Source organism: Mobula birostris, chromosome 5, assembly GCF_030028105.1.
Source record: "Mobula birostris isolate sMobBir1 chromosome 5, sMobBir1.hap1, whole genome shotgun sequence".
In the NCBI taxonomy this organism is placed as follows: domain Eukaryota; kingdom Metazoa; phylum Chordata; class Chondrichthyes; order Myliobatiformes; family Myliobatidae; genus Mobula; species Mobula birostris.
In genome coordinates, this window is record NC_092374.1 from 131,380,932 (window position 1) to 131,400,884 (window position 19,953).

Below are 19,953 nucleotides of genomic sequence, written 5' to 3' on the forward strand. Positions count from 1 at the left end.
CTGCCTCTTCATCCTCTTTCAGTCCCACTATTTTGTTCTCTTTCCCATTCTCCCCATCCAGCTTTCATCAACCTGCCACCCGTAACTTTCATCCATCGGCTTTCCATTGCCTCCTTCCGGTTCTGGATTCATCTCCCTTTCATCTCTTCCCCAATGGCTCCTTTATTCACTTCCTTACTTATAAGATTCCATTTTCTCCTCTTCCACCACAACTCCCCAATCAGCATTGTTCTCTACCTTTCACTGCATCCTTCACTCTTTTGAGCACCCATTTTCCTCCCATCCCACTTTCGCTGAACACTCCAACCCTTCTCTCTCCTCTGACTCCTCCAACCATCTATCCTCCCCTGAATCAAGCTCCAATTCCTGCCATCGATGTTCCCTCTAATTTTTAGCAGTCAGTGTGCACAAAAATCTTGTGCAAATTTTTTTCCTGTGACAAAAGTATGTGCACACTGAATGCACACATGGCACAGTTTATGTAGGTTTACAAAACTGCACAGAATAACAACAAAATAACATACATATTTAAGTCACTCAGCTTTTTTTTCTCTCTCCTGTCTTTGGCATTTACCCATTCTTTGTAAACTCTATCTAGACTAATAGAACTTCCATCCAATTGATAGCTTTTGATTTTCATTAACATATCCAAATGACATTCACCTAAACGGTTTCTCAGCTTGTTTTTGAGTTGATTCATTAGGCTAAAACCTCACTCACAGTTCACACTAGATGCAAGAAAGGTTCCCCCAATGTTCATCAACTGTGCAAGGTTGCAAAACTGTTCATTTTGAAGTACAAATGCCACCATCTGAGCAAAGTTTGAAATCAGTTTGGATTTAATTTTTCCTTGCATGGAAAATTTGTAATCATTAAACTGTCTAACTATTTTCAGCTAGAAAATCATGATATTTTAGACATTAGGGCATTAACTTGTTCATCGCCAGATGTGAAGTCTCAAGCTACAATTGCGGAGAAATCAAAAGCTGACCATTCTTGTACCTCATCTTCAGGAAACCTTTCTTCTAAATGAACACAAAGACTATTTATAAAAGTCAACAGCGAACTTGTATCTACTGTGATGTTTTCTTCACGTTGTTTGCTTAGCAAAACGTTAACTTTGTCATTCCACGAAACATTGTCTCCCAGATACTGCTCTCTATCTTGTTAATTTTTGCCTCGTGCAAAATGAAGTGAATCATTCGGTGTCAGGCCACTCTTTTGCAGAATCTTGCACAGTGCAGCCAGTTCATCAAAGCCATCACTTAAAACCTGTAAAGCTACTTTGTATGTGATGTTTATCAATTTCTTGTGACAGTATTTAGCCACAGGGTCATTTAACTAATCTTTTTCAATAAAAAAATAAGTTGTCTACAGGATTTGAAACAGATTTTTGTAAACTTTACGATATGAACACTGTCTGCCAAAGATGGCTGCCTCCATGATGCAGCTGTACAAACCAAAACAGGAAAGGTGAGATGACGTAAATTAGTGACACATATTGTGATATTTGAAAAACCGACTAACTAGTTGACAGAAACCTTTAGCTAAAAGATTATTTTCAATATTACTTAGGTAACTAACCTTTTGTGTGCACATTAATTTCCTTTGTGCGCTGGTTGAAAAGCGTGTGTGCGCGCGCGCACACACACACACACACACACACACACACACACACACACACACACACACACACACACACACACACACGGACAGCTTAGAGGGAACATAGCCTGCCATGTCTTAACCATCTCTCGGATCATCTCCTCTCTGAGGTGGAATGTCCTATCCTATCCTTACCCTTGTCCACCTATGCTTGTAGCTCAGTGAGATCCGTGTCCGCCATGACGCTGAGCTCTTCTGTCACCTCTGTTTTCATTCATTAGGATTTTCCACCTTCAACCCTCCTGCTCCTTTTTGACACCGTACTCTGGCCTTCTCCTGCTCTGAATCTTTTCATCTCTAGCTGCCGAGACATCAATCCTCTCAACTTAAGCATTCCACTCACCTACAGTTCTACCATCCCCTTTGAATGTACTGCCCACCACTCTCTCTGTACTAATACCAGCCATCATACCTGCAGATAAGGGTGGTGCTGTTGTAGTCTAGTGGACTAACCTCTACCTTGCTGAGGCCAGGCAGCAGCTCTCGGACCCTTCTTGCATACCACTTAACTGGGATCCCACAAAGAACCATCAGGCCACTGTCTCTCGCACCATCACCAATCTCATTGCCTCTGACCATCTCCTTCTTATCTACTCATTCCAACCTTAGTTTCCTTACCCTGCACTGCCCGTTTCTATTTCCTACCCAAGATCCAAAAACGCCTAAATGCCCTGATAGCCCATTGTTTTTCCCTGCTTCTGCCCCACTAAACTGGTGCCCACATAACTTTGCTCCATTTGTTCCCCTCGGTACAGTCCCTTCCTACCTCCATCTGCGACCGTTCACATCCCCTCCATCACTTCAACAACTTTTACTTCCCTGGCCCTAACTTCCCCTCATCTGGCCTCACCTATCATCTGCCTGCTTGTACTCTCCTCCTTTTCCCACCTTCTGATTCTGGCTTCTTCCCCCATTCTGTCTGTCCTAAGAAAGGGTCTCAGCCTGAAATGTCGACTGTTTTATTTCCCTTCATTTATGCTGCCTGCCTTGCCGTATTCCTCCAGCATTTTGTGTGTGTGTGATGCTTAGGATTTCCTGCATTTGCAAAACTACTTGTGTCCCTGAGGTTCCAGCACGAGGAGCCTTTGTGTTCCTGCTTCCTGCCTTAGCTCACTCCGTTTTCACTCTACAACCCCAAACCTCCCACCTGGCTCAGTTGCCTCATTTTCTTGTGTGTTTCTATCTATCATTCACTTGCCTCTGTCTCCCAATGCTATAATACCTCTTCTCCTACCTAGCTTGATTTGCCCATCATCCTTAACCTCTCCTCGGTCCTCCAATCACCTTTAAATTGCTTTATTGTCATGTGTACCGAGGCAGGATAGAAAAGCGTCAGTGGAGTGGAGAGAGTCAGTAGGCTTATAGAAGACATCAGTAGATAAGCTGTCTCCAGAGACAGAGACAGAAAGATCTAGAAAGGGGAGGGACGTGTTGGAAATGGGACATCAGTCGATAAGCTGTCTCCAGAGATAGAGACAGACATCAGATTATAAGCCTACTGACTCTCACAGCTATCCGGACTATTCCTCTTCTCACCTTGTATCTTGCAAAAATGCCATCCCCTTCTCGCAATTCCTCCGTCTCCGCCGCATATGCTCTCAGGATGAGGCTTTTCATTTCAGGACAAAGGAGATATCCTTTTTTTTTTAAAAGAAAAGGGTTTCCCTTCCTTCACCATCAACTCTGCTCTCAAACGCATCTCCCCCATTTCACACACATCTGCTGTCACTCCATCCTCCTGCCACCCCACTAGGAATAGGGTTCCCCTTGTCCTCACTTACCACCCCACCAGCCTCCAGGTCCAACATATAATTCTCCGTAACTTCCACCACCTCCAACGGGATCCCACCACGAAGCACATCGTTCCCTCCCCCCACCTCTGCTTTCCGCAGGGATCGCTCCCTATGCGACTCCCTTGTCCATTCATCTCCCCCATTCCTCCCCACCGATCTCCCTCCTGGCACTTATCCTTGTAAGTGGAACAAGTGCTATACATGCCCTTACACTTCCTCCCTTACCACCATTCAGGGCCCCAGACAGTCCTTCCAGGTGAGGCGACACTTCACCTGTGAGTCGGCAGGGGTGATATACTGCGTCCGGTGCTCCTGATGTGGCCTTCTATATATTGACGAGACCTGACGCAGACTGGGAGATCGTTACGCTGAACACCTATGCTCTGTCCACCAGAGAAAGCAGATCTCCCAGTGGCCACACATTTTAATTCCTCGTCCCATTCCCATTCTGATATGTCTATCCACAGCCTCCTCTACTATAAAGATGAAGCCACGCTCAGGTTGGAGGAACCATACCTTATATTCTGTCTAGGTAGCCTCCAACCTGATGGCATGAACATTAACTTCTCAAACTTCCACTAATGCCTCTCGTACCCCATCCATTATTTATTTATTTATATACACACGTTCTTTTTCTCTCTCTCCTTTTTCTCCCTCTGTCCCCCTCACTATACCCTTTGCCCTTCCTCTGGTTCCCCCCTCCCTTTTTCTTTCTCCCTAGGCCTCCTGTCCCATGATCCTCTCATATCCCTTTTGCCAATCACCTGTCCAGCTCTTGGCTCCATCCCTCCCCCTCCTGTCTTCTCCTATCATTTCGGATCTCCCCCTTCCCCTCCCCCTCCCACTTTCAAATCTTTTACTAGCTCTTCTTTCAGTTAGTCCTGACGAAGGGTCTTGGCCCGAAACGTCGACTGTACCTCTTCCTAGAGATGCTGCCTGGCCTGCTGCGTTCACCAGCAACTTTGATGTGTGTTGCTTGAATTTCCAGCATCTGCAGATTTCCTTGTGTATACAGTTTATTCAGATCAATTTATTACAACATTGTATTGAGGTAGCACAAAGTAAAACAATAACTCTACAGTATGAAGTACAGAGAAATTTGACAGTATGGTAGAAGGTTAAAACGAGGTAAATTACGAGGTCAAATGTCCATCTTGGGTGTGGGAAACAGGATAAAAGCGGTAATTGAGCCTGATGGTATGTGACGTCGCGCTTTTGTTTCCTTGTCCATTGGGTGGAGATGAAGTGAGAATGCCCGGGGTGGGTGGGATCTTTGTTTATGCTGGCTGTATTACCAAGCAGTGAGAAATCTAGACAGTTCATGGAGGGGAGGTTGATTTCTGTGATGTTTTAAACTGTGTCCATAATTCTGCAATATGAGCTGTGTCCATAGCTCTGCAGTTTCTTTCTGTCATGAGCAGAGCAATTATCATACGAAGCCACAAAGCACCTGAATTAGATACTTTCTGTGGTGACGTTGGCACTAGTCATGCTACCTCCCTTACTAGCTCTCTCTCCCTTCTCCATTCTTAGTCTTGATGTAGGGTTTTTGACCCGAGACTGCAACAATTCTTTTCCCCTCACAGTTACTGCTCTACCTGTTCAGTTCCTCCACCATATTGTTGCTCCAGATTCCAGCGTTTGCAGTCTCTTGTGTCTGACTGTATCCAGTTGAACTATCTTGCGATGCTGGTTCAGCTTCAACGAGGGTGCAAGGAATGCTGAAGAAAACTAACATAAACTAGTTTGACAGTCACATCTCCTGTTGTGGTAAAAACTGACTTGGCTGTTTTACAGCAATGTGGAAATTGGAACTCCAGAAAACAATGAAAATTGCATTTAGTCAAAAAAATCTCTTCTGGATTTTTTTATCACTGAAATGGTATACTGTATTGAATGAATTTGTGGGAAAATGTGAACATGTACAGTGCATTATTTCAAGTTTAGTCATCTTTTCACCCATCAGTCTGTACAAGGAATTTTGTTTTAGACCATAAGACCTGTGTCTGGTCGCTAGACATTATTCTTTACACGATCATAGGACAGCAAGATTGCAAGTTGAAGTATGAGGTCAACCAAATTCCTATATCTTTTCTCCAACCCCCCCCCCCAACATCTGTTGCCTATTCCTTAAATTCTGTTTACCTTTAGATGAAATGGTTCATTCAGCCAAAAGGAAAAGGGGTATGGAATCAAGTCTGCTGTTTCATTGTTTGTATTGCTTAACTGCCTGATGTTTTATGAATTAAGTATGCAGTTCTTTTTCTCTTAATTTCCCATTTATTGATAGGGAATCTTTCTCAATTATCTTACTATTATTATGATCAACAAATCCTCATTGTTTTAACTGCTGCAATTTTTTAAAAAATTGCACTGTGCTAATAAATACATCGTAATTGCTCCCCCTATCTATTCAAGTGAGTAATGATTAAGTTATTATACATCAGCCTTTGAATACATAATCTCCTTTGATGCTGTGAAATAATATGACTAAGCAAGTCTTGAAGTTGCAGTAGAAAAGCAAAGAAAAAAATAAATGAGTCAATTCTAAAACTGAACAGAATACTCAGCAGGTCAGACAGCGCCTGTGAAGAGAAATCAAAATCTAACTTCTAATATCAGACTTTTATTAGAACTAAGAAATCTTAGAATTAAGCAAGTATTATGCTGTGAAGAAGGGAGTAGGGAAATGCATGGGGCCAAGGGAACATCTGTGATACGATGGAGGCCAAGAGAAAATGATGCAGATTGGTGCCAATCAAGAGAGGGTGCTGAAGGCTTGTTAATGTCAGCTAATCTATCTGGAGAAGAAATGAATAGAGAAGTGAGTAACAAAAAAGCAACATAGACAAGTGAGATACACAAAATGCTAGAGGAACTCAGAAGGATTTTATTCTGGTTTCTTCTCCCTTCCTTTCCAGTCCTGAAGAAGAGTCCCGGCCTGAAACATCGACTGTTCATTTCCATAGAGCTGCTGAGTTCCTCCAGCATTTTGTGTGTATTGTTTTAGATTTCCAGCATCTTCAGAATTTGGCAAATTTATGGACAAGTGAGATACAGAATACAGTTGCTAGAATCAGAAATACATGAGAGTGCTGGAAATACTCATTAGGCCAGGCAGCGTGTAGGGAGCGAACTGAGTGAACACTTCAGGTGGACAGTGCCCTGTCTCAAAGTTGTCAACCCAAAATTCCAATCCTGCTCCCCTCTTTTCAGTTGTCACAGACTAGAACTTGGAAAACTGGATGCCCTGGCATTCTCTGCTCCAGCACTTGGAACCAGTCAGTTCTGACACAAAGGATAGTGACTGAAATGATTAAGTTCAGTGAATCCTGACAACTGCCATATTCTCTAGGCAGAAGATGAAGTAGTTTACCTTAAATTTGTCCTTTTCCAACAAAGTCAAGTGTAAGAGTCAAAGAGAGACTTGAAAACTGAAAGTTCAGAATTGTCCTTTCAAATAGTCGTGCTGTTCTCCAGTAGTACTCCCAGTGCAGAGAGGACCATGTTGTGAGCACTGAAAGCAGCACACAAGATTGGAAGAAGTGCAGGTGAATTACTTCATCTCTTTGGCTCTGTGAATGAATCTCATCTGCAGGACTGTCTCTCTCTTCCAGCTCTCTTTATGTACATTTTGCTTCCTCTTCCTGTTTCTGCATTTCTTAGTGGAAGCGCAATTAACAAATCTTCAGTGTCATCTGTCAGCTGACACCGATCTGTATCATTCATTTCCTCTCGGGCACTACTTTATCACAGACATTGCTTTGACTCTTCCCACCTCCAAGGCCTTGAACCTGAAATATTAACGCAGTTCTCTCCCCACAGATTTTGAGATTTGGTTTTATTCTACAACTTGTAATGTATTCCCACAGAATAATGGATATGTAAATTCAACTAAAACCATTTCAATTGACTAATTTATTATCTAAAGGTTCAATAAGCAGTTGATTAAAATGTTTATTTACCAGTACAACTGATCAGATTATGTGAAGCTGAATGGTTCCTGAGTTGTGATATAGAAAACCTAAGCAGGAATAGGCCATTTGTGCTACTGAGACAGCTCTACCCTTGAAAATACATTCTGTGGTTAATCCTCTATCTCAGCACCATATCTCCACACTCTCCCCTTACACCTTGATCTCTCTGTCAATGTGCTGAAATAAATTTAGTGACTTGGGCTCCATGGCTTTTCCACAAGATCGCTCAATGTGAATGAATTTTTCATCTTGTATCTTAAGACTGTGACCTCTTCCTGTAGGCTTGTAAGCCAGTAAAAATAAGTTCCCTGCATCCAACTATTTGCTTTGGAGCTTTTCCTCAGACTTAAAAAAAGGAATTTTAATTTGAATCATATCCCTGGGACTTCCAGAAAGCAAATATAGTGTCCTGCTGAAAAATGAACAGTACAAAGAAGGCAGTCTAAAAACAACCTGCTACTTTAAAACAACACAGAGAGGGTCTCGGCCTGAAATGTCAACTGCACCTCTTCCTACAGATGCTGCCTGGCCTGCTGCGTTCACCAGCAACTTTGATGTGTGTTGCTTGAATTTCCAGCATCTGCAGAATTCCTGTTGTCTGCTACTTTAAAATCTCGGTATATAAAGCTTTGAATGTTAGAATCAAACAGAACCCTTGTAGATTATGAAGAAGACAGAAAAGAACTCAAAGTGAATTTGGAAAGACAGGAGGGGCCAGGAAGAGTCATTAGCAAGTAAGATTTAAGAGAATCACAAGGCATTCTACATATACATCAGGAGGAAGAGGATAGGGCCACTCATTGATAACGGGGGATGGGAAGCATTTGTTTGGGTGCAGAGGATGTGTGTGAGGTCCTTAATGAGTATTTTACATCAGTATTTACCATGTGGCATATGGGGAGATCAGTGCTGAGTGTATTGATATGCTAGCGTATGTTGAGGTAAAAGAAAAGGTGATGTTAGGTCTCTTAAAGAGCATTATGGTGGGCAAGTCCCCAGGTTACTGAGTGATGCAAGAGGTGAGATTGCTGGGGCCTTGCCCAATATATTTGTATCGTCTCTAGCCACAGGCAAGCTCCCAGAGGACCGGTGAGTAGCTAATGTTGTTCCAATATTGAAGAAGAGAACCAGGCATAATCCTATAGATTGTTGAGTCTCACATGAGTGATAGGAAAGTTACTGGAGAGAATTCTTCGGGATAGCATTTATGACAATTGGAAAACAAGGCCTAATTAGGGAGAGCTAGCATGGCTTTGTGCCAAGAAGTCGTGTTTTACTTACTTGATTGAGTTCTTCTAATGATGTCATGAGGGTGACTGATACAGGTAGAGGTGTGGATGTTGTTATACATGGTTTTTAGTAAGGCATTTGATAAGGTCCCTCATGGCACGCTCACCTAGAAGATTAAAATGAATGAGATCAATGATGAATTGGCCATTTGGATTCAGAACTTGCTTGTCCATAGAAGAGAGATTGTGGTGGTCGAAAGGACTTATTCTAGGTTGATGTTGTTGTGGATAGAGTACATGAATGGCAAAGAATATGGTGAGATATAGATCATTTGCAGATTTGGGTGGAGAAATGGCAGATGGAGTTTAACCCAGCTAAATGTGAAGTGTTACACCACGGTAGGGCAAATATTGAGACAGTACAATATCAAGGGCAGGAATCTTTAACACTCGATGAGCAGAGGGATCTTGGGGTCCATGTTCATAGCTCCTTGAAAGTGGCTTCATGTGTTGAAAAGGTGGTTAAGAAGGCTTCTGGCATCCTTGCCGTTAACAGTTGAAGCATTGATTTCAAAAATCAGGAAGTTATGGTACAGCTTTATAAAACTTATTTGGGTCACATCTAGAGTATTGCTTACAGTTCCGGTCACCCCATTATTGGAAGGGTGTCGAGGCTTCAGAGAGGATGGAGAAGAGGTTTACCAGGATGCTGCCTGGTTTAGAGGGCATGTGCTATAATGAGAGGTTTGACAAACTTGGATTGTTTTTTCTGGAGCAGTGAAAGCTGAGGGGAGATCTGATAGAGGTTTAAAAGATTATGGGATGCATAGTAGAGAAGATGAGCAGTATCTTTTTCCCAGGGTTGAAATGTCTAATACCAGAGGGCATGCATTTAAGGTGAGAAGGGATAAGTTCAAAGGAGATGTGAGGGGCAAGTTTTTTCTTTCCACAGATTGGTGGGTGCCCAGAATGCACTGCCTGGGTGGTTGTAGAGACAGTTGTTTGAATAGCCAATGAATGTGAGGGCAATGGAAGAATATGGACATTGTGTAGGCAAAAGGGATTAGTTATTTGGCCATATGATTACTAATTTAATTTAATTGGTTTGGCACAACATTGTGAGCTGAAGGTCCTGTTCTTGTGCAGTACTGTGCAATGTTCTTAAGTTGATCCTTCGATTTATAAAGAATTTACATTATAAAGCTTCAATGTACACAGTGATATTAGGGGAGGAAGGTGAGAGAATGGCAGAGGGCATGGTCCCTTTAGAAACTAGGAAGGTGTAGGGGGTGGATATGGCTGGTGATGGCATCTCATCGCAGCTGGCAGAAATGACAAAGGATAATGTGCTGGATGCAGAGGCTCATAAACTGAAAGGTAAGGATGAGGTGTTATCTATCTGTATGGAGGAACGTGGAATAGTAACAGAAGTATAAGAAACAGGAGATTCAAGAGTTGCTCCATCAACTACAAGGGAAAGCCTCATTTCCTGGAAAAGGAGAGCATTTTTCAGATGTCCTTGAATAGGATGTGGAGACAGGAACTGGAAGAAACCTTTATAAGACACAGTGTTGGAAGAGTAGGTGTGGGAGTTGTTGAGTTTATAGTAAATATCATCGGATTTCATTTCTGTTTTTGTGTGAACCTTAGTTGTTTACTTAGAGGACAAAAGGAAATGTAATTCCAGTAGAAACCGAAGATCATAGGCAGAAACGGGCGAGGCGAGGAAGGTTTGGTATTCATTTTCTGTTGTTATTTGAGGAGAGGGGCAGTATGAGTGTGAGGGCAATTTGTTGTTCTCAGTGTCGGATGTGGGAGGCCCTGGAGTCTCTAAGCCTCCCGGACGTCTACATCTGCGCCAAGTGCATCGAGATGCAGCTCCTAAGGGACCACGTTACGGAACTGGAGCTGCAGCTCGATGACCTTCGTCTGGTCAGGGAGAGTGAGGAGTTGATAGAGAGGAGTTATAGGCAGGTGGTCACACCGGGGCCACGGGAGGCAGACAAGTGTGTCACGGTTAGGAGGGGGAAGGGGAAGAGTCAGGTAATAGAGAGTACCCCGGTGGCTGTGCCCCTTAACAACAGGTACTCCTGTTTGAGTACTGTTGGGGGGGACAGCTTACCCGGGGGAAGCGACAGTGGCCGTGCCTCCGGCACAGAGTCCGGCCCTGTAGCTCAGAAGGGTAGGGAAAGGAAGAGGAGGGCAGTTGTGATAGGGGACTCGATAGTAAGGGGGTCAGATAGGCGATTCTGTGGACGCAGTCCAGAGACCTGGATGGTAGTTTGCCTCCCTGGTGCCAGGGTCCGGGGTATTTTTGATCGTGTTCAAGATATCCTGAAGTGGGAGGGTGAGGAGCCAGAGGTCGTGGTACATATAGGTACCAATGATATAGGTAGGAAAAGGGAAGAGGTCCTGAAAGGAGAATATAGGGAACTAGGAAGGGAGTTGAGAAAAAGGACCGCAAAGGTAGTAATCTCGGGATTACTGCCTGTGCCACGCGACAGTGAGAGTAGGAATGCGATGAGGTGGAGGATAAATGCGTGGCTGAGGGATTGGAGCAGGAGGCAGGGATTCAAGTTTTTGGATCATTGGGACCTCTTTTGGCGCAGGTGTGACCTGTACAAAAAGGACGGGTTACACTTGAATCCTAGGGGTACCAATATCCTGGCAGGGAGATTAGCGAGGGCTACTGAGGTGACTTTAAACTAGAATGGTTGGGGGATGGGAATCAAATTAAAGAGGCTAGGCGAGAGGAGGTTAGTTCACAACAGGGGGATGGGAACCAGTGCAGAGAGACTGAGGGGTGTAAAGTGAGGGTAGAAGCAAAAAGTAGTAAGCAGAAAAGTAAAAGTGGCAGGCCGACAAATCCAGGGCAAGCATCAAAAAGGGTCACTTTTCAACATAATTGTATAAGGGCTAAGAGAGTTGTAAAAGAGCGCCTGAAGGCTTTGTGTGTCAATGCAAGGAGCATTTGTAACAAGGTGGATGAATTGAAAGTGCAGATTGTTATTAATGATTATGATATAGTTGGGATCACAGAGACATGGCTCCAGGGTGACCAAGGATGGGAGCTCAACGTTCAGGGATAGACATGAAAGAAAAGGAGGTGGGGTGGCGTTGCTGGTTAAAGATGAGATTAACGCAATAGAAAGGAAGGACATAAGCCGGGAAGATGTGGAATCGATATGGGTAGAGCTGCGTAACACTAAGGGGCAGAAAACGCTGGTGGGAGTTGTGTACAGGCCACCTAATAGTAGTAGTGAGGTCGGAGATGGTATTAAACAGGAAATTAGAAATGTGTGCAATAAAGGAACAGCAGTTATAATGGGTGACTTCAATCTACATGTAGATTGGGTGAACCAAATTGGCAAAGGTGCTGAGGAAGAGGATTTCTTGGAATGTATGCGGGATGGTTTTTTGAACCAACATGTCGAGGAACCAACTAGAGAGTAGACTATTCTAGACTGGGTTTTGAGCAATGAGGAAGGGTTAATTAACAATCTTGTCGTGAGAGGCCCCTTGGGTAAGAGTGACCATAACATGGTGGAATTCTTCATTAAGATGGAGAGTGACATAGTTAATTCAGAAACAAAGGTTCTGAACTTAAAGAGGGGTAACTTTGAAGGTATGAGACGTGAATTAGCTAAGATAGACTGGCAAATGACACTTAAAGGATTGACGGTGGATATGCAATGGCAAGCATTTAAGGATGGCATGGATGAACTACAACAATTGTTCATCCCAGTTTGACGAAAGAATAAATCAAGGAAGGTAGTGCACCCGTGGCTGACAAGAGAAATTAGGGATAGTATCAATTCCAAAGAAGAAGCATACAAATTAGCCAGAAAAAGTGGCTCACCTGAGGACTGGGAGAAATTCAGAGTCCAGCAGAGGAGGGCAAAGGGTTTAATTAGGAAGGGGAAAAAAGATTGAGAGAAAACTGGCAGGGAACATAAAAACTGACTGTAAAAGCTTTTATAGATATGTAAAAAGGAACAGACTGGTAAAGACAAATGTAGGTCCCCTACAGACAGAAACAGGTGAATTGATTATGGGGAGCAAGGACATGGCAGACCAATTGAATAATTACTTTGGTTCTGTCTTCACTAAGGAGGACATAAATAATCTTCCAGAAATAGTAGGGGACAGAGGGTCCAGTGAGATGGAGGAACTGAGCGAAATACATGTTAGTCGGGAAGTGGTGTTGGGTAAATTGAAGGGATTAAAGGCAGATAAATCCCCAGGGCCAGATGGTCTGCATCCCAGAGTGCTTAAGGAAGTAGCCCAAGAAATAGTGGATGCATTAGTGATAATTTTTCAAAACTCGTTAGATTCTGGACTAGTTCCTGAGGATTGCAGGGTGGCTAATGTAACCCCACTTTTTAAAAAAGGAGGGAGAGAGAAACCGGGAGATTATAGACCGGTTAGCCTAACGTCGGTGGTGGGGAAACTGCTGGAGTCAGTTATCAAAGATGTGATAACAGCACACTTGGAAAGCGGTGAAATGATCGGACAAAGTCAGCACGGATTTGTGAAAGGAAAATCATGTCTGACGAATTTCATAGAATTTTTTGAGGATGTAACTAGTAGAGTGGATAGGGGAGAACCAGTGGATGTGGTATATTTGGATTTTCAGAAGGCTTTTGACAAGGTCCCACACAGGAGATAGTGTGCAAACTTAAAGCACACGGTATTGGGGGTAAGGTATTGATGTGGATAGAGAATTGGTTAGCAGACAGGAAGCAAAGAGTGGGAATAAACGGGACCTTTTCAGAATGGCAGGCAGTGACTAGTGGGGTACCGCAAGGCTCAGTGCTGGGACCCCAGTTGTTTACAATATAAATGACTTGAATGAGGGAATTAAATGCAGCATCTCCAAGTTTGTGGATGACACGAAGCTGGGTGGCAGTGTTAGCTGTGAGGAGGATGCTAAGAGGATGCAGGGTGACTTGGATAGGTTGGGTGAGTGGGCAAATTCATGGCAGATGCAATTTAATGTGGATAAATGTGAAGTTATCCACTTTGGTGGCAAAAATAGGAAAACAGATTATTATCTGAATGGTGGCCGATTAGGAAAAGGGGAGGTACAATGAGAGCTGGGTGTCATTATACACCAGTCATTGAAAGTGGGCATGTAGGTACAGCAGGCGGTGAAAAAGGCGAATGGTATGCTGGCATTTATAGCGAGAGAATTCGAGTACAGGAGCAGGGAGGTACTACTGCAGTTGTACAAGGCCTTGGTGAGACCACACCTGGCGTATTGTGTGCAGTTTTGGTCCCCTAATCTGAGGAAAGACATCCTTGCCATAGAGGGAGTACAAAGAAGGTTCACCAGATTGATTCCTGGGATGGCAGGACTTTCATATGAAGAAAGACTGGATGAACTGGGCTTGTACTCGTTGGAATTTAGAAGATTGAGGGGGGATCTGATTAAAACTTATAAAATCCTAAAGGGATTGGACAGGCTAGATGCAGGAAGATTGTTCCCGATGTTGGGGAAGTCCAGAATGAGGGGTCACAGTTTGAGGATAAAGGGGAAGCCTTTTAGGACTGAGATTAGGAAAAACTTCTTCACACAGAGAGTGGTGAATCTGTGGAATCCTCTGCCACAGGAAACAGTTGAGGCCAGTTCATTGGCTATATTTAAGAGGGAGTTAGATATGGCCCTTGTGGCTACGGGGATCAGGGGGTATGGAGGGAAGGCTGGTGCAGGGTCCTGAGTTGGATGATCAGCCATGATCATAATAAATGGCAGTGCAGGCTCGAAGGGCTGAATGGCCTACTCCTGCACATATTTTCTATGTTTCTATCATTCCAGGAAAATTCTGTCAGTTTCCAAAATTGTAGGATTTGAAATGCAGCACATCAGGACAATTGATTAATAGGAAGCTTATTGACACTTTATTTCCTACACGATTTCAGCAATATGCTGCAATTTTTGGATAGGTAAAAATTGTAGCGCCGCATACTCTTGCAAAAAATAACTTTTCCTTTCATAGCATCAGTACCCAGATGTCAATTCTACATAACTCCCAGTGTTGGGGCCCCCTGGTGCTGTGTAGAATTTAGGCTTCCACAGAGCATGCAATGTTGGGACCTTGGCACTGTGTCGCTCAGTTACGTTTGTGAGAGCTTGCCTTGAGCAAATTGGCTGTTCTTTTACATAGAACAGTGGTCCCCACCCTCCGGGCCAGGGACGGATACTTTGCCACGAAGAATGCAGCGGTAGTCGGAACGCACCCAGCACATCTTTAAGAAAAAAAGCCGAAATAAACAAGTTAATTAATTAGGTGCCGCCCGGTGCGTAAATGTTGGCCCAGATCAGAGGCGATTGCCGATTGTGACGCCTCTGATCTGGGTGACATCTACTTGCCGGGTGGCACCTAATTAATTAGCTTGTTTATTTTGGCTTTTTCTTAAAGATGTGCTGGGTGTGTTCCGACTACCGTTGCACCACTGCATTCTTTGCGGCAATGTATCGGCCGGCGGCCCAGAGGTTGGGAACCACTGACATAGAACATAGAACAGTACAGGCACCTCTGCCCACGAGGTTGTGCCGACCTTCTAACCTACTCTAAGATCAATCCTTCCCACCTGTATAGCCCTGCATAATTCTTTCATCCATGTGCCTATCTAAGAGTCTGAAATGTCCCTAACCTGCATGCCTGCATCACCATTTCTGGCCATGCATTCCACATGCCCACCACTCACTCTTTTTACAAAAACAATCTACCTCTACCTTCCTCCCTAAATTTCTTCCAATCATCTTAAAGTTACTTCCCCTTGTATTAGCCCCTTCAGCCTTGGGGAAAAAAATTGTCACTGCCTGTCAACTCTATCTATACCTCTAATGTGGCACACCTCCATCAAACCAACTCTCATCCTCCTTTGGTCCAAAGAGAATAGCCTAAACTCACTCAACCTATCCTAATAATATGTGCTTTTTAATCCAGGCCGCAATATTGTATAAGAGCATAAGACATAGGTACACAATCATCCATTCTGCCCATCAAGTCTGCTCTGCCATTTCATGGCTGATTTATTAACTCTTTCAACCCCTTCCTCCTGCCTTCTCCCCATAACCCTTGATGTCCTGACTAATCAAGAACATGTCAACATCCACTTTATACATACCAAATCTCTTGTCCTCCACAACCTTCTGTGGCAGTGACTTCCACAGTTTCACCAACCTCTGGCTAAAGGAATCCTTCCTTATGTCTGTTCTAAAGGGATGTCTTTGTATTCTGAGGCTGTGTCCTCTGGTCCTAAACTCCCTTATGAGGGGAAACATCCTCTCCATTTCCACTCTGTTTTTGGCCTTTCAATATTTGATAGGCTTCAGTGAGATTCTCCCTCATTCTTCTAAGCTCCAGCGAATACAGATCTAGAGCCATCAAATGTTCCTCATATGTTAACCCTTACATTCCCGAGATTATTCTTGTGATTGTCCTCTGGATACTCTCCAATGCTAGCCCATCCTTTCTAGAGCCCGGAATTGCTGCCAATATTCCAAATGCGGTCTCACCAATGCCTTCTCCAGTCTCAGCAATACATTCTTGCTTTAATATTCTGTTCCTTGTGAAATGAATGCTGATACTGAGTTTGCCTTTCTTACCACCGACTCAATCTGCAAATTAACCTTCAGGGAATCTTGCACAATGCAAAACCATTTCCACCTCTGATTTCTGAATTTTCTCCCCATTTACAAGATAGTCTACATCTTTATTCCTTCTAGCAAAATGCATCGCCATACACTATATTCCTTCTGCAGACTCTTTGTTTCCTCAACACCACTTGCCCCTCAACCTACCTTCATAACATCCACAGACTTGCCCACAAAGCCATCAATTCCGTCATCCAAATCATTGATATGTGAAGTAAAAAGAAGCAGTCCCAACACTGACCCTTGCGGAACACCACTAGTCACCATAGCCAACTAGAAAAAATGCAAACACGAGGAAATCTGTAGATGCTGGAAATTCAAGCAACACGCAATGCTGGTGGAACGCAGCAGGCCAGACAGCATCTATAGGAAGAGGTACAGTCGACATTTCGAGCCAAGACCCTTCGTCAGGACTAAGGAGTCCTGACAAAGGGTCCTGGCCCGAAAGGTCGACTGTACCTCTTCCTATAGATGCTGTCTGGCCTGCTGCATTCCACCAGCATTGTGTGTGTGTGTGTGTTGCTAGAAAAAATGCCTTTTATTTCCATTCTTTACTAACTGCAAAAAAAGTTCGAAGCAAATTTATTATCAAAGTACATATGTCATCATAATCACCTTGAGGTTCATTTTCTTCTGGGTATGTTCAATAAATCCATAATAGAATCAGTGAAAGACCACACCAGCTTGGGCATTCAACCAATGTGCAAAAGACAACAAACTGTGCAAATACAAAAAAGAAAGAAATAATAATAAGCAATAAATATCTAGAAAATGCGATTGAGTAGTCCTTGAAAGTGAGTTAATAGGTTCTGAGAACATTTCATTGATGGGGCAAGTGAAGTTATCCCCTTTGGTTCAAGAGCCTGATGGTTGAGGGGCAGTACTTGTTCCCGAACCTGATGATGTGAGTCCTGAGTCTCCTGTACCACCTTCCTGATGGCAGCAGCAGGAATCTGTGTGGTGGGGGTTTCTGATGATGGATGATCCTTATCTGCATGAAGCATCGTTGTAGGAGTGCTCAGTGGTGGGGAGGGCTTACTGGTGATGGACTGGGCTGTATCCTCTACTTTTTGTAAGGATTTTTCTTTCAAGGGCATTGTGATGTATCCAGTCAATGTACTCTCCACCATTCAGCTATAGAAGTTTGTCAAAGTTTTAAATGTCATGCCATATCTTTGCCAACTCCTATGGAAGTAGAGGCTCTGCTGTGTTTTCTTCATAATTTCGCTTGTGTGCTGGGCCCACAGTAGGTCCTCCAAAATGATAAAACTGAGGTATTTAACGTTGCTGTCCATCTTCACCTTTGTTCCTCGAATGCGGACTGGCTTATAGGCCTCTGGTTTCCTCCACTTAGTCAAGTTTAGTCCCAGGTGACATTATTTATCCTCACTGTAATGATTAACCCAGGTGCAGAGAACTAGAGATTTTGGTATAAAACACCTAGAGTTTATTCACAGAAGATCAATGAAGGTACTCAGGTCACTCGGAACAAATGTCACTATTGAAAGGCTAGTTCAAGACTGAGTGATGAGTGATCAAGCGCGTATAACTTAAATAGTACAAGGTCTCACAAGAAACCTGCATTACCAATAAACAGCATCAGAAATCTTTGGGAGCAATTAATAGGTAAAACAAGCCGCAATTAGATAAATTAACAATAGTCAAGTGAAGTAGAGCACTGAGGTCAAGGGCCCTCGGGGACCTCCCGCTGATCCAAGGGGTTCATAACACTTACAGCACCTCATCTATGAAATCAGCCTGGTGAACCTCCTCTGTACTACCTCCAAAAGTGGAATATCTTTCCTCAAGTAAGGAAACCAGATGTACATACAGTACTCACCAGTACCCTGTACGGTTGCAGTATAAACACCCTGCTCTTAAATTTATTTCCTCTAACAATGAAGGCCAACATTCCATTTGCCTTGATAACTGATTCACCTGCAAAATAATTGTGATTCGTGCACAAGCAGTCCCAAGTCCTCTGTACAACAGCGTGCTTCAATCATTCACTATTTAAATAATAATCTGATCTTAAAGTTTTCCTTCCAAAGAGGATGAACTCACATTTACAAGCATTATACTCCATCTGCCAGATGCTCTTCTCGCTCTCGCTCTCTCTCCCCCCCACCACCCTCATCTGTGTATCTCTGCAGACTTACCACTTCATCTGCACAATTTAAATACATGACATTCCGTCCCTGTTACAATTCAATAATGTATACTGTTAAAATTTGCAAGCCCAGCCCCAACCCCAATAACACTCTGCTCATCAACTAGAGAAATATTAATTTATCCCAACTCTGCCTTCTATTGATTAACTAACCCTCTATCCGTGCTAATACATTACCTTAAATCAATGTGTGCATATCTTATGAATAAGTCTTTTAGCAAATATCTGGAAATCCAAATGTACAACGCCCACCTGTTCTCATCTATCCACTGCACGAAAGAACTCCAGTAGATTGTCAAACAGTACGTGTATTTCCTGAACTCATGCTGTGTATACCTAATGGAACCATTTCAATTCAGATGTTTCGTTATTTCTTCCCTAATGATAGCTTGAAGTATTTTCCCAAATAATCATTAAACTAACTGGTCTATAGTTAACATTTTATCATGGCTGATCCATTTTTCCTCTCAGCCTCAATCTCTTGCCTTTTCCCTGTATCCCTTTCCTTCATGACCAGACTAATCAAGAATCTATCAACCTCTGTCTTAAATATGCATATAGACCTGGCCTCCACAGCTGTCTGTGGCAAAAAATTCCACAGTTTCACTACTCTCTGGCTAGAGAAATTTCTCCTAATACCCATTATAAAAGAATGCCCCTCTATTCTGAGGCTGTGTTCTCTGGTCTTAAGACTCTCCCAACATAGGAAACATCCTCTCCACAGTCACTCTGTCAAGGCCTTTCACTATTTGATAGGTTTCAATGAGGTTACCCCCTCATTCTTCTGAATTCCAGTGAATACAGGCCCAAAGCCATCAAACACTCTTCATATGACAACCCATTCAATCCTGGAATCATTTTCTTGAACCTTTTCCAGCACATCCTTTCTAAAATAAGGGGCCCAAAACTGCTCACAGTAGTCCAGGTGAGGCCTCACCAGTGCTTTATAAAGTGTCAACATTGCATCCTTGTTTTTATATTCCAGTCCTTTTGAAATGAAAGCTAACATCATATTTGACTTCCTCACCACAGACTTAACCTGCTAGTTAGCCTTTAGGGAATCCTGCAAAAAGGACTCCCAACTCTCTCTCTGCATCAGTTTTTTGTATTTTCTCTCCATTTAGAAAATAATCAACGCTTTCATTTCTTCTACCAGTGTAGAACCATACACTTCCCTATACTATATTCATTCTGCCACTTCTATGCCATTCTCTTAATCTGTCAAAGTCCTCTGTAGCTTCTCTACTTCATCAAAACTATCTGCCCTTCCACCTATCTTCATATCTTCTGTAAACTTTCCAGCAAAGCCATCAATTCCATCATCCAAATCATTGACATATAATGTAAAAAGAATCGGTCCCAACACAGACCCCTGTGGAACAGCATTAGTCATTGGCTCCCAAATAAGGCTCCCTTTGTTCCAACTCTTTGTATCCTGCTTTATCCATGCTAAATC

At 43.1% G+C, this 19,953-nt stretch overlaps 1 protein-coding gene across 9 annotated transcripts in view; it reads left to right on the forward strand.

Annotated features, from left to right (window-relative positions):
• clasp1a (cytoplasmic linker associated protein 1a) overlaps positions 1–19,953 on the forward strand; it is a 296,574-nt gene that overhangs the window by 250,637 nt on the left and 25,984 nt on the right. The window lies entirely within an intron of this gene.